This window comes from Choloepus didactylus, chromosome 22 (assembly GCF_015220235.1).
Source record: "Choloepus didactylus isolate mChoDid1 chromosome 22, mChoDid1.pri, whole genome shotgun sequence".
Lineage (NCBI taxonomy): Eukaryota > Metazoa > Chordata > Mammalia > Pilosa > Megalonychidae > Choloepus > Choloepus didactylus.
In genome coordinates, this window is record NC_051328.1 from 27,176,758 (window position 1) to 27,189,930 (window position 13,173).

Here is a 13,173-nt window from a genome sequence, read left to right on the forward strand (position 1 = left end):
TTTCCCTCCTACACATTAGCTACCTGTCACTTTGAGACTTTGTTAATCCCTCTACCTCCAATGCTTTTCCTTCAGATTATCTGTGTGGCTTACTCCAGTACTTCCTTGAGGCTTTTCTCAGAGAGTACCTTTTTAGTAAGATACCAATACCATCTGATTTAGACATGCAACCCAACCCTATCACTACTGATAATCTTTTTTTTTTTTTTATTTTATTTTGAAATAAATTCAAACTTACAGAAACAGTTGCAAAAACAATACAAAACCCATACACAGCATACCCTGACCTCCCTCCCCCGATACCCCAATCCATCAGCTTTAACATGCTGTCACACCACCATTTCTTTCTTTCCCTCCCTCCCTCCTTCCCTCCCTATCATCCATCATCTATTGCTCTGTCTTCTGAACGTATGAGACCAAGCTGCACACATCCTTGAACAAACACTGTAATTCACATATACAATTCCCATGAACAAGAACATTCTTTTATGCAATCTCATTAAGCGCAGCTAAGAAGTTCAAGAAATTCAATATTGATACAAAGCTTACATTCTATATTTCCCTCTTTTTTTTCCTTATGACCCAACTGTTCCCCTGTGAGCCTCCTCTCCTCCATCCTCAGACCCTATCCAGGATCATCCTTGGCATTCAATTGTCATGTATTTAGACTTTTTTTTTTTTTTTCCAATTGTGGAAACATATATACAGCCTAAATCTTCCCATTCCACCCCCTCCGTAGCATTCCATTAGTGGGATTAATCACATTTAGAATGTTGTAATGCTATCACCTTCCCACCATCCATTACTAGAAATTTCCCTTCACCTCAAACAGCAACCCTACGCTCATTTCTTAACTCCCCATTGCCCCTTCCCCCACTTCTCATAACCCATACTCTACTTTTCATCTCTATGGTTATAGTCTCTGATACTTTCTTTGTGTTTACTGTGGGGCTTAAATTTAACCTCTTAAATCCATAACAGTCTTGGTTTTCTTTGATACTAACTTAACTTCAATAGGACCCATAAAATATGTTCCTGTACTCCTCCATTCCCCTGCCTTTATGTAGTTCTTGTCAAAAATTACATATTTTACACTGAGTCCAAAACCACTAATTTCTCATTAGAGTTTATGTATTTTATACCCTGTAGGAAGTAAATAGTGGAGTTACAAATCAAAAATTATTGACTTCTATTTGCATTCCATTGTGGTCAGAGAATGTGCTTTGAATATATTCAATTGTTTTTTTTTTTTTTTTTAATTTATTGAGGCTTGTTTTATGTCCCAGCATGTGATCTATTCTGGAGAAAGATCCATGATCACTAGAGAAAAATGTGTGTCCTGGTGATTTGGGATGTAAGGTTCTATATATGTCTGTTAAACTTCTCTCTCTCTCTCTCGCTCTCCTTTCTTTGTTTCTCTGTCGGTAGGGCTCCCTTTAGTATCTGAAGTAGGGCAGGTCTTTTATTGGCAGTCTCTCAGCATTTGTTGGTCTGTGAAAAATTTAAGCTCTCCCTCAAACTTGAAGGAGAGTTTTGCTGGATAAAGTATTCTTGGTTGAAAATTTTTCTCTCTCAGAATTTTAAATATGTCATGCCACTGCCTTCTCGCCTCCATGGTGGCCGCTGAGTAGTCACTACTTACTCTTTTTTTTTTAATTTAATGCATTTTATTTTGAAATAAATTCAATCTTACAGGAACAGTTGCAAAAACAGTACAAACCCCATACATAGAACTCTATCATACCCTGACCGCCTCCTCCAATACCCTGATCCACCATCTTTAACATCCTGTCACACTGTTTCTTTCCTTCCCTCCCTCTCTCCCTCCCTCCCTCCCTCCCTATCAGCCATCATCTATTGCTCTGTCCTCTGAACATATGAAAGCAAGCTGCACATATCTTTGAACAAACAATATAATTTACATATACCTTTCCCATGGACAAGAACATTCTTTTATGCAATCTCATTAAGTGCAGCTAAGAAGTTTAAGAAATTCAACATTGATATAAAGCTTACATTCTGTATTTCCTTTTTTTTTCCCCCTTGTGTCCCATCTGTGTCCCTTTGAGCCTCCTTTCCTCCATCCTCAGATCCCATCCAGGATCATACTTGGCATTTAATTGTCATCTATTTAGACTGTCTTTTTTTTTTCAATTGTGGAAACATATATATAGCCTAAATCTTCCAATTCCACCCCGTCCCTAGACTTCCATTAATGGGTTTAATCACATTTAGAATGTTGCAATGCTATCACCTTCCAAACATCCATTTCTAGACGTTTCCCTTCACCCCAAACAGCAACCCTACTCTCATTTCTTAACTCCCCATTGCCCCTTCCCCACTTCTTGGAACCCCTACTCTACTTTTTATCTCTATGGTCATATTCTCTGATACTTTCTTTGTGTTTACTGTGGGGCTTAAATTTGACATCTTAAATCTATAACAATCTTGTTTTTCTTTGATACCAACTTAACTTCAATATGACATATAAACTATGTTCCTATACTCCATCATTCCCCCACCTTTATGTAGTTCTTGTCAAAAATTACATATTTTACATTGAGTCCAAAACCACTGATTTATCATTACAGTTTATGTATTTTAGGTCCTGTAGGAAGTAAATAGTGGAGTTATAAATGAAAAATACAGTAGTATTGGTATTTCTATTTACCATGTGATCTTTACTGGAAATCTTTATTTCTTCGTGTAGTTTCAGTCAATTGTTTAGTGTCCCTTCCTTTCAGCCTGCTCAACTCCCTTTAGCATTTCTTATAGGACTGATTACTGGTGATGAAGTCCCTCAGCTTTTGATTATCCGGGAATGTTTTCATCTCCCCCTCATTTTTATCCTCCAGGTTTTTGTGAATTCTCCAAGTCTCTGATGGTTATTGACTTCTATTTGTATTCCATTGTGGTCAGAGACTGTGCGTTGAACAAATTCTTTTTTTTTTTAAATTGAGGCTTGTTTTATGTCCCAGCATATGGTCCATTCTGGAGAAAGATCCGTGATCACTAGAGAAGAATGTGTGTCCCAGTGACCTGGGATGTAATATTCTATATATGTCTGTTAAAATTTTCTATATCTCTCTCTCTTTTCTTTGTTTCTCTGTTGGTAGGGCTCTCTTTAGTATCTGAAGTAGTGCAGGTCTTTTATGAGCAAAATCTCTCAGCATTTGTTTGTCTGTGAAAAATTTAAGCTGTCCCTCAAATTTGAAGGAGAGTTTTGCTGGATAAAATATTCTTGGTTGGAAATTTTCCGCTCTCAGAATTTTAAATATGTCATGCCACTGCCTTCTCGCCTCCATAGTGGCTGCTGAGTAGTCATTACTTAGTCTTATGTTGTTTCCTTTGTATGTGGTGAATTGCTTTTCTCTTGCTGCTTTCAGAACTTGCTCCTTCTCTTCAGTATTTGAGAGTCTGATCAGAATATGTCTCGGACTGGGTTTATTTGGATTTATTCTATTTGGAGTTCACTGGCATTTATGCTTTGTGTATTTATATTGTGTAGAAGGTTTGGGAAGTTTTCCCCAACAATTTCTTTGAATACTCTTTCTATACCTTTACCCTTCTCTTCCCCTTCTGGGATACCAATGAGTCTTAAATTTGGACATTTTATTTTATCTGTCATATCCCTGAGATCCATTTCAATTTTTTCAATTTTTTTCTCCATTCTTTCTTTTGTTCTTTCATTTTCTGTTCTGTGGTCCTCAAGGATGCTGAGTCATTGTTCAACTTCCTCTAATCTTGTATTATGAGTATCCAGAGTCTCTTTAATTTGGCCAACAGTTTCTTTTATTTCCATAAGATCTTCTTTTTTTTATTTAATCTTGCAATTTCTTCTTTATGCTCTTCTAGGGTCTTCTTTATGTCCTTTATATCCTGTGCCATGTTCTTCTTCATGTCCTTTATATCCTGTGCCATGCTCTCATTCTTTGACTGTAGTCCTTTGATCAATTGCGCCAAGTACTGTGTCTCTTTTTTATTATTATTAATAATAAATTTTATTTTAAAATAAGTTCAAACTTACAGGAACAGTTGTAAAAACAGTACAAACCCCCTACACAGAATTCCATCATACCCTGACCCCCCCGACCCTGATACCCTGATCCATCACCTTTAAGATCCTGTCACACCACTGTCTCTTTCTTTCCCTCCCTCTCTCCGTCCCTCTCTCCCTCCCTAACACCCATCATCTATTGCTTTGTCTTCTGAACATATGAGAGCTAGCTGCACATATCTTTGAACAAACAATATAATTCACATATACCTTTCCCATGAACAAGAACATTAATTTATGCAATCTCATTAAATGCAGCTAAGAAGTTCAAGAAATTCAGCATTGATACAAAGCTTACATTCCGTATTTCCTTTTTTTTTTTCTTTTCTTGTGTCCCATCTGTGTCCCTTTGAGCCTCCTCTCCTCTGACCTCAGATCACTTCCAGGATCATCCTTGGCATTTAATTTTCATCTATTTAGACTGTCTTATTTTTTTTTCAATTATGGAAGGATATATATAGCCTAAATCTTCCTATTCCACCCCTCCCTAGCATTCCCTTAGTGGGATTAATCACATTTAGAATGTTGCAATGCTATCACCTTCTGACCATCCATTTCTAAAAGTTTCCCTTCACCCCAAACCAAAACCCCTACTCTCATTTCTTAACTCCCCATTGCCCCTTCCCCCACTTCTTGGAACCCCTACTCTACTTTTCATCTCTTTCGTTATATTCTTTGATGCTTTCTTTGTGTTTACCATGGGGCTTAAAATTAACCTCTTAAATCTATAACAATCTTGTTTTTCTTTGAAACCAACTTAACTTCAATAGGACACTTAAACTGTGTTTCTCTACTCCTCCATTTCCCCACCTTTATGTAGTTCTTGTCAAGAATTACATATTTTACATTGAGTCCAAAACCACCGATTTATCATTACAGTTTATGTATTTTAGATCCTGTAGGAAGTAAATAGTGGAGTTATAAATCAACAATACAGTAGTAATGGTCTTTATGTTTACCATGTGATCTTTACTGGAAATCTTTATTTCTTCATGTGGTTTCAGTCAATTGTTTAGTGTCCCTTCCTTTCAGCCTACTTAGGACTGATCTACTGGTGATGAAATTCCTCAGCTTTTTATTGTCTGGGAATGTTTTCATCTCCCCCTGATTTTTATCTTTCAGGTGTTTGTGAATTCTCCAAGTCTCTGATGGTTATTGACTTCTATTTGTATTCCATTGTGGTCAGGGAATGTGCTTTGAACAAATTCATTTTTTTATTTTTTATTTTATTGAGGCTTGTTTTTATGTCCCCACATACAGTCCATTTTGGAGAAAGATCCATGATCACTAGTGAAGAACATGTGTCCCAGTGACCTGGGATGTAATATTCTATATATGTCTGTTAAAAGTCTCTATATCTCTCTTTCATTTCTTTGTTTCTCTGTCGGTAGGGCTCGCTTTAGTATCTGAGGTAGTGCAGGTCTTTTATTAGCAAAATCTCTCAGTATTTGTTTGTCTGTGAAAAATTTAAGCTCTCCCTCAAATTTGAAGGAGAGTTTTGCGGGATAAAGTATTCTTGGTTGGAAATTTTCCACTCTCAGAATTTTAAATATGTCATGCCACTGCCTTCTCACCTCCATGGTGGCTGCTGAGTAGTCATTACTTAGTCTTATGTTGTTTCCTTTGTATGTGGTGAATTGCTTTTCTCTTGCTGCTTTCAGAACTTGCTCCTTCTCTTCAGTATTTGAGAGTCTGATCAGAATATGTCTCGGAGTGGGTTTATTTGGATTTATCCTATTTGGAGTTCACTGGGCATTTTTGCTTTGTGTATTCAAATTGTGTAGAAGGTTTGGGAAGTTTTCCCCAACAATTTCTTTGAATGCTCTTTCTAAACCTTTACCCTTCTCTTCCCCTTCTGGGACACCAATGAGTCTTTAATTTGGACGTTTTATTTTATCTGTCATATCCCTGAGATCCATTTCGATTTTTTCAATTTTTTCACCATTCTTTCTTTTGTTCTTTCATTTTCTGTTCTGTGGTCCTCAAGGAGGCTGAGTTGTTGTTCAACTTCCTCTAATCTTGTATTATGAGTATCCAGAGTCTTTTTAATTTGGCCTACAGTTTCTTTAATTTCCATAAGATCTTCTATTTTTTTATTTACTCTTGCAATATCTTCTTTATGCTCTTCTAGGGTCTTTTTTATGTCTTTTATATCCCATGCCATGCTCTCATTGCCTGTCTGTAGTTCTTTGATTAATTCTGCCAGGAACTGTGTGTCTTCGGATCTTTTGATTTGAGTGTTTGGGTTCGGGTTCTCCATGTCGTCTGGTTTTATCATATGCTTTAAGATTTTCTGTTGTTTTTGGCCTCTTGGCATTTGCTTTACTTGATCTTTAATTTGTTAGAATTGCAGCTTGGTGACATACACTTTCTCTAACTAACCAGCAGATGGCATCTGTGAGTCACTTATTCCCCTCAAGTCAGTTCTCCCCAACTTTGTGGTATGTGGGGACCTGATTCTTTTGGGGTCCAATTGGTGCACTTAATTTGGGTGTGTTGTCGGTGCTGTCTGCCCTCAATGAGGGGCGTGTGCCTTGAGTGATTAGGGAGGAAGGGCAGGTTTAACAATCAAACCTCCCAGGTGTTGCCAGAGATTTAAGGCTGTTCTCTGCCGCTGACACAGAAGTCCTTGGTATTGATGTAGGTTCCCTGGGATTTCTGAGCAGTTCCCCCCTCCCTGCTGTGCTTTTCCAGGACTTCACTTGAGAGGGGGGAGGGCCGTGCCATGTCACAAGTGAGTGCTGGCCTCCAGGGAAGCCTTGGGCCGCCGGGCTGTGTAGGGGCGTTCCCAGCCCGCTTCAAAGACGGTTGAATGGGACACATTAACTTCCCCCTTTTCCCACAGCTCCGCTCTCCCAGCTCCGAGACAATCAGCCGTGGGTGTATTCAAGGCCACTGTCCACGGCCAATATTGTGTCGTGTGAGCGGTGCTGCAGGAAAGACTCCCTGTCAGTATGGGTTTCTTATCTCGGGTCTGTGCTGTGTGTTTCGCAGGGCAGGAGCAGCCCGCCTGCTGGGGAGACGGCTGGGAGGCTGGGTTTCTTGGCTCGGCTCTGTGCTGTGTGTTCGGCCCCAGGCAGGAGTAGCCCCGCCCGCTGGGGAGACGGCTGCAAGTTGTGCATCTCCCCTTTATTTCCCTGGACCTGAGACAATCAGCAGTGGGTGTGGGAAGGGGTATCCTCCACCCCAGACACCGAGGCGTTAGTCCAGACTGCTCCCGTCTTATCTGCAGCTGTTCCTGGGCTTCTTTTATTTTTTTAAAAACTCCAACCCACCGTTGCCCCCCGATGCAGTGTGGCCGAGGGATTCAGCCTACTCACTCACTCGTTTCAGAATGCAGACTCTTGGTTTCACCAAACGCACATTCCCAGTGGCTTTAACAGAACTTGTCTAGCTGTTGCTACTTTGGAAGTGGTGTTCTGGGTCCTTTCTGGTTTTTTATCTAGTGTTTTCCATGAAGGTGTTTTTTTCTCTGTCTCACCTAGTCACCATCTTAGGTTCCTCCACTGTGTCTCTTTTGATCGTTTGATTTGGGTGTTTGGGATTGGGTTCTCCATATCATCTGGTTTTATCAAATTCTTTAAGATTTTCAGTTGTTTTTGGCCTCTTGGCATTTGCTTTGCTTGATAGCTGTGATCTTCCAGGACCTCTGCTGAGGGAAGGCTGTGCTACATCACAAGTGCATGCCTTCCCTCATGGGAAGCCCCAGGCTGCCAGGCCATGCAGGGGTGCCCCCAGCCTGATGCAAAAATGGCTGAATGGGGCATATCAACCCCTCCTTTTCACACAGCTCTGCCTTCCCATCTCCGGGACAACTAGCTGTGGGTGCACCAAAGGCCACTGTCCACGGCCGATATTGTGGCGTGTGCGGGGTGCTGTGGGATACACTACCTGTCACACTGGGTTTCCTGGTGCAGCTCTGGGCTGTGGGTCCGGCCTGGGCAGGAGTGTCGCCAGCACACTGGGAAGCTGGCTTCAAGGGGCGTGTTTTCTTTCTCCTTTTGGCTCTCCCCTCTGTCTCTCTGGCCTTGGGACAATCAGCAGCAGGTGTGGGGAGGGCTATCCTCCATGCCAGACACCAAGGCATTGGCTACAACCCTCTCCTGCAGTGCTTCACTGTGCAGTTCTCACTGCCGTATCAGCAGCCGCTCCCGGGTTTTTGTTTGTTTGTTTGTTTGTTTGTTTTAAAAAGAACTAGTCCGTCTCCAAATGCCAACCCACAGTTTCCCCACACCGCAGCCTGGCCGTGGGACTTTCAGCTGGCTTACTCACTTGTTTCAGAATGCAGACTCCCGGTTTCACCAAGTGCACAGTCCCTGTGGTTTTAGCAGACCTTGTCCAGCTGGTGCATCGCTAGTAGTGTTCTGGGTCACTTTCTGCTTTTTATCTAGTATTTTTCATGGAAGTGTTTTTTTGCCCTGTCTCACCTAGCCGCCATCTTAGGTTCTCCCCTACTGATAATCTTTTAACCTGGTTTATTTTCCTCCGTGATCTGCCTTATTAGATTTGTAGATAGATAAATAGGTAGGTAAGTAGATAGAAGTAAGTGGCCACTGAATGCACCTTTTTTGAATGAATGAAAAATATATGTCACTGGTGAACGTGTAAATTGGTTTTGGGACATTTTGCATTTAATTAAATACTAGAAAAGATAAAATGTGAGTACCTTCTGACCCAGCAATTCCACTTCTATGTATCTGTTCTTAATAAATACATTTGTGCCCAGAGAGAAATGTACAAGGATGAGCAGGTATATTCAGTGCAATATTGTTTTTAATAATAAAAAAGAAACAACATAATTATCTGCAGTTAAAGGAGAAATTAAATAAAATATTGTTCATTTATACAAACCAATATTATACAGCTGTTACAAAGGATAAGATGTATTTCTAAAGATATTCAAGATATGATGTTATGTTAATTAGAAAAAAGCAAGTCACTGAAAAATATCTAAAACATAATCCTATTCATAGAGAAAAAACATCTATCTCTGTGTCTGTGTGTGTGTGTGTGTGTGTGTAGCATGTAAATGCACTGTTAATGGCATTTTAATTTCTTTCTATGGAGAGTAGGATTGTGGGTGTGGGGGAGCCATACAGAGGTATATTCTATACATTTATGGATTGATTTAGTCTTTTTCAATGAGAATATATTCATGTATTATATTTTTAATTAAAAAAATAGAATGTCTAAAAGATTATCCTATTCCAATGTCAGTCTCACTCATTTGTATCCTGAAATGCTCTCGGGTGGCAGTGAATGAGATGAAGTAATAGCTAGTGTGCTGGGAATTGCATTTAGACGAGCATTGTGCTAGGGAACATTAGTCAGCCACGTGTGCCCCCATCAGAAAAAGGTTGAGAACCATGTTCATGCCCTATTGTTTCATTTCCTCCTGCAGCATCTAGAAACAAAAGAATCCTCATTTTCTCTTTACAGTGGTCACAGTATGTCAAAAGTGCAGGAGGAGGATTTCTTTGCAGTTTGGACACATTTCATACCTCCAGAATAACTCTTTATGCTGTATTCTGAGTAATTTTAAATAAATAAATGCTTCCATGCTAACATCAAATACAGTGAAGTATATTGCCAGGTTCTGAGTGTATAAATGATTATGCTAGCAATCCCTTCTTTTAACTCTTAGGTGTATGTTAGAAAATACAAGACACTATAGGGCACAGTGACCTAACATTCTTTGCTGGCATTTAAAAGCCTTTGCTATGTGCACTCATTCTCAGTTGTTGATATTTTCTTTCCAATTTATACACAAGCATGTTTATGCTAATCCATGGAACACACACACATGCATGTACACACATGCATATTACATATACAGCCAGAACTGCCTGTTTCAGTCCCAGGCTTTTTGTGGATAAGCATTACTTGACCTTGTGTCTTTTCACCATTGACATCTTTTAATGACTACCCTGGGTCACAACTCAATGATCCGTGGTCCAGTGGCAGCCTTCTGGAGCAGCTCTGTTTTAAATCTGATCCCTTCTCTTCCTTCTTTTCTTGATTTGACAGGATAGAATTGAGTTGATAAAGAATGAAAAGGAGGAAAGTGATTTCCATTCAAATACATTATTAATGATATAATGATAATGATAATGATAACTAATATTATTAAGCACATGCTATTTGTCAGGCACTATTCTAGGTACTTCACAGCTCTCATTTAAACTTCATGACAACTCTATAAGCCAGGTGCTTTCATTATTATTACTGTGTCCATTTTACAAATGAAGAAAACAAGGTATAGAGCTAGAAAAATAACTTGCTCAAAGGTCACACAGCTTGTAAGTGGCAGTGATGGGATTTGAGCTTAAAGAACAAAAGTAATAATGACTAAAAATTTAAAAGATTTGAGGGTCTCTGTGAAGTCATTTTGTTTTGTAATGTTTTTAATTCATTTAATATTTTTAGTTACTAAAATAACATGCTTATAGCAAGTGAAAGCAACAAACTAAAAAGTTGTATCCAGGCAAGACTGATCATCCACCCTCCTTCTCACAACCCTGGCCACATTCCTCCACTACCATCTCCCTGATGAAACCAGGATTAATATCCAAGGGTATACATTTCCATGCTTTTCTCCTGACTCATACCAATACAAAGACATACATACACTTGCATAGGGGTTTTATTTGATTGTATGTATGTGGTGGCTATGTTCCCCAGAATTTCCTTCCCTAGAATTCCCTTCTTTGTATCATTTTGGGCTGGGATTGGCCACAATAGAAATTTTTTTTGAACTTTAAACATATTTTTATTACACAAAGATTTCTCACATAATTGGATATTTCATTTTGTTCACAGTTCCTCAGAAAGGCTGCTTTTTAACTTCTCATCTAGTGATGACAAGCACTAAAATTCTGATTTTAACAGAATCAATAAAAATGCCTCAGTGATTTAAGTTGAAAGCAGTACACCAGTGCATGCTTCTTGTACCCAGTATCAGGAAGGTACAAATGTCTTCTTATTCAAAAATACAAAATAAATCATCTGTAAGCATGGACAATGACAGCAGTAAACCATTATATATTGTCACCTGAAACCAGTAACTGATGGTTATAGTGATTTTCTCACATCAGCCAGCATTTTATTCTGTCATTTTCTTCAAATGACTTTCTTAAGTTATTAGTGAGAAACACTGCCTTGAGCTTCCCATTACAGTTCATTAATTATGGTAAACTATTCTAGGAATTAAAACATGCCATCTCCCATACCACCCATTCCACCCAATGCAGGGTCCTTCTCTTCTTTAGGAATTTTTAAGACTACAACTTCTGCTGTGGTTAACACAGAGGCCACCCCAGCAGCATCCAATAAAGCAGTTCTTACAACTTTAGCTGAAGTGATAATTCCTTCTTCCACCATATTCACAAAATCTCCAAGCATAGCATCATAGCCAACTTCTGAGGAACTTTGCATAATTTTCTCTACAATCAATTATCCTTCAGCACCTGCATTTTTAGCAATGGTCATTGCAGGAATTTTGAGTGTTCTTTTAATAATTTCTATACCAATATTTTTATCTTCCTTGGCTGGAGTTAGTAAGTCCAAAGCTGGAATGCATCAAAGCAGAGCACAACCACCTCCCAGAACAATGCCTTCTTTAACAGCAGCTCATGTAGCATTGAGTGCATCTGTAACTGTCTTTCTTTTCACTTGCTTCCACATCATTTGTTCCACCAACCTTCAGCACAGCTACTCCATCTGAAAGTTTTGCTAGACGGTCATTTAGTTTTTCCTTTTCCTATTCATCTGTTGTGACATCTAATAGCTCAGTGATTTCTTGAATATGTTTTTCAATTTGAGTCTTGTCACATTTTCCTTTCAAGAGCATGGCATCGTCTTTGGTCACTATGACCTCTCCAACTTTTCCCAAAATCATCAGCCTCAACATCTTCAAGGTTTAGAGTCAACCCTTCCCCAAATACTGCCCCACCAGTAGCAATAGCCATGTCTTTAAGCTGGTTCTTTCTATTGTCACCAAAACCTGGAGCATTGACTGCTACAACCTGCAGACCAACTTTCAGCCTATTCAAAACGTGTACTTGGAGCTTCTCCATCAACATCTTCAGCAATTATGACCAAGGGCTCATGGTAAGCATTGGCAATTTCAAGAACAGGTACAATGGATTGGACACTAGAAATTTTCTTTTCACTCAACAGAACATAGGCATCCTGGAATTCTTATTTCTGACCTTTTGATGTATTAATAAAATATGGAGAAATACAACCCCGATCAAACTTCATTCCTTCAATAATTTCTAACTCATCATTCAATGTTTTTCCATCCTTTACTATGATGAAACCCTTTCTTCCAACCTTTTTCATTGCACCAGAAATGATGTTGCCAATTTCTTTGTCTCTGCAGAAATTGTAGCAACCTGAGCAATTTCTTCAGGAGTTGTCACAGGTTTTGACTGCTTCTTAAGTTCAGCAATTACAGCATCAACAGCTAACATCACACCTCTCCTGGTCTAATCTTCTCAAACTCCTCCTTGGGAACAGAGCGTGCCAGTACAGTAGCACATTTGTGTTATTGGCAACATCCTGAACAAGTTTAGCACCAATATTTTTATCTTTATCCTTCATGTCAATTTACTTTGCAATGGTAACACCTGGTGTATCATTTGTTACTTTGGGACTTCCCCAACTCTGTTCAATAATCACTATTTTTCCCTTTGGCCCCATAGCAATGGCTACAGCATTGACTAAAAGGTCCACAACTTGAAGCATTAAGGCTCAGGAATTTGCACAGAATTTTAAATCTTTGGCATAAGCCTGAATGAGATGACAGCCAATTCCCTGGACACTGGCCTCATCTGCCTAAGGACTGAGGGTATTCGAAGCATTCCTGTGGGGCGGTGGCCGGGAGTGCTGGTGAAGAGGCAGACGGTCAGCAGCAAGTGAGGGACAGAATGCCAGCCGCAATAGAAATGTGCATTATATTTGGAAGGCAGAAATGAAGCAGCAAACATATTTACATTTGGAAGGTTGATGTGCCAGTTTGGATATATTATGTCCCCCCAAAAGCCATATTCTTTAATGCAATCTTGTGGGATATTTGGATTAGGTTGTTTCCACGGATATGTGACTTACCCAGC

General features: G+C 39.4%; 1 pseudogene; it reads right to left on the reverse strand.

Annotated features, from left to right (window-relative positions):
• Window positions 1-11,263: 11,263 nt before the first annotated feature.
• On the reverse strand, window positions 11,264-12,921 carry LOC119518900 (annotated as a pseudogene).
• Between the last annotated feature and the right edge of the window lie 252 nt (window positions 12,922-13,173).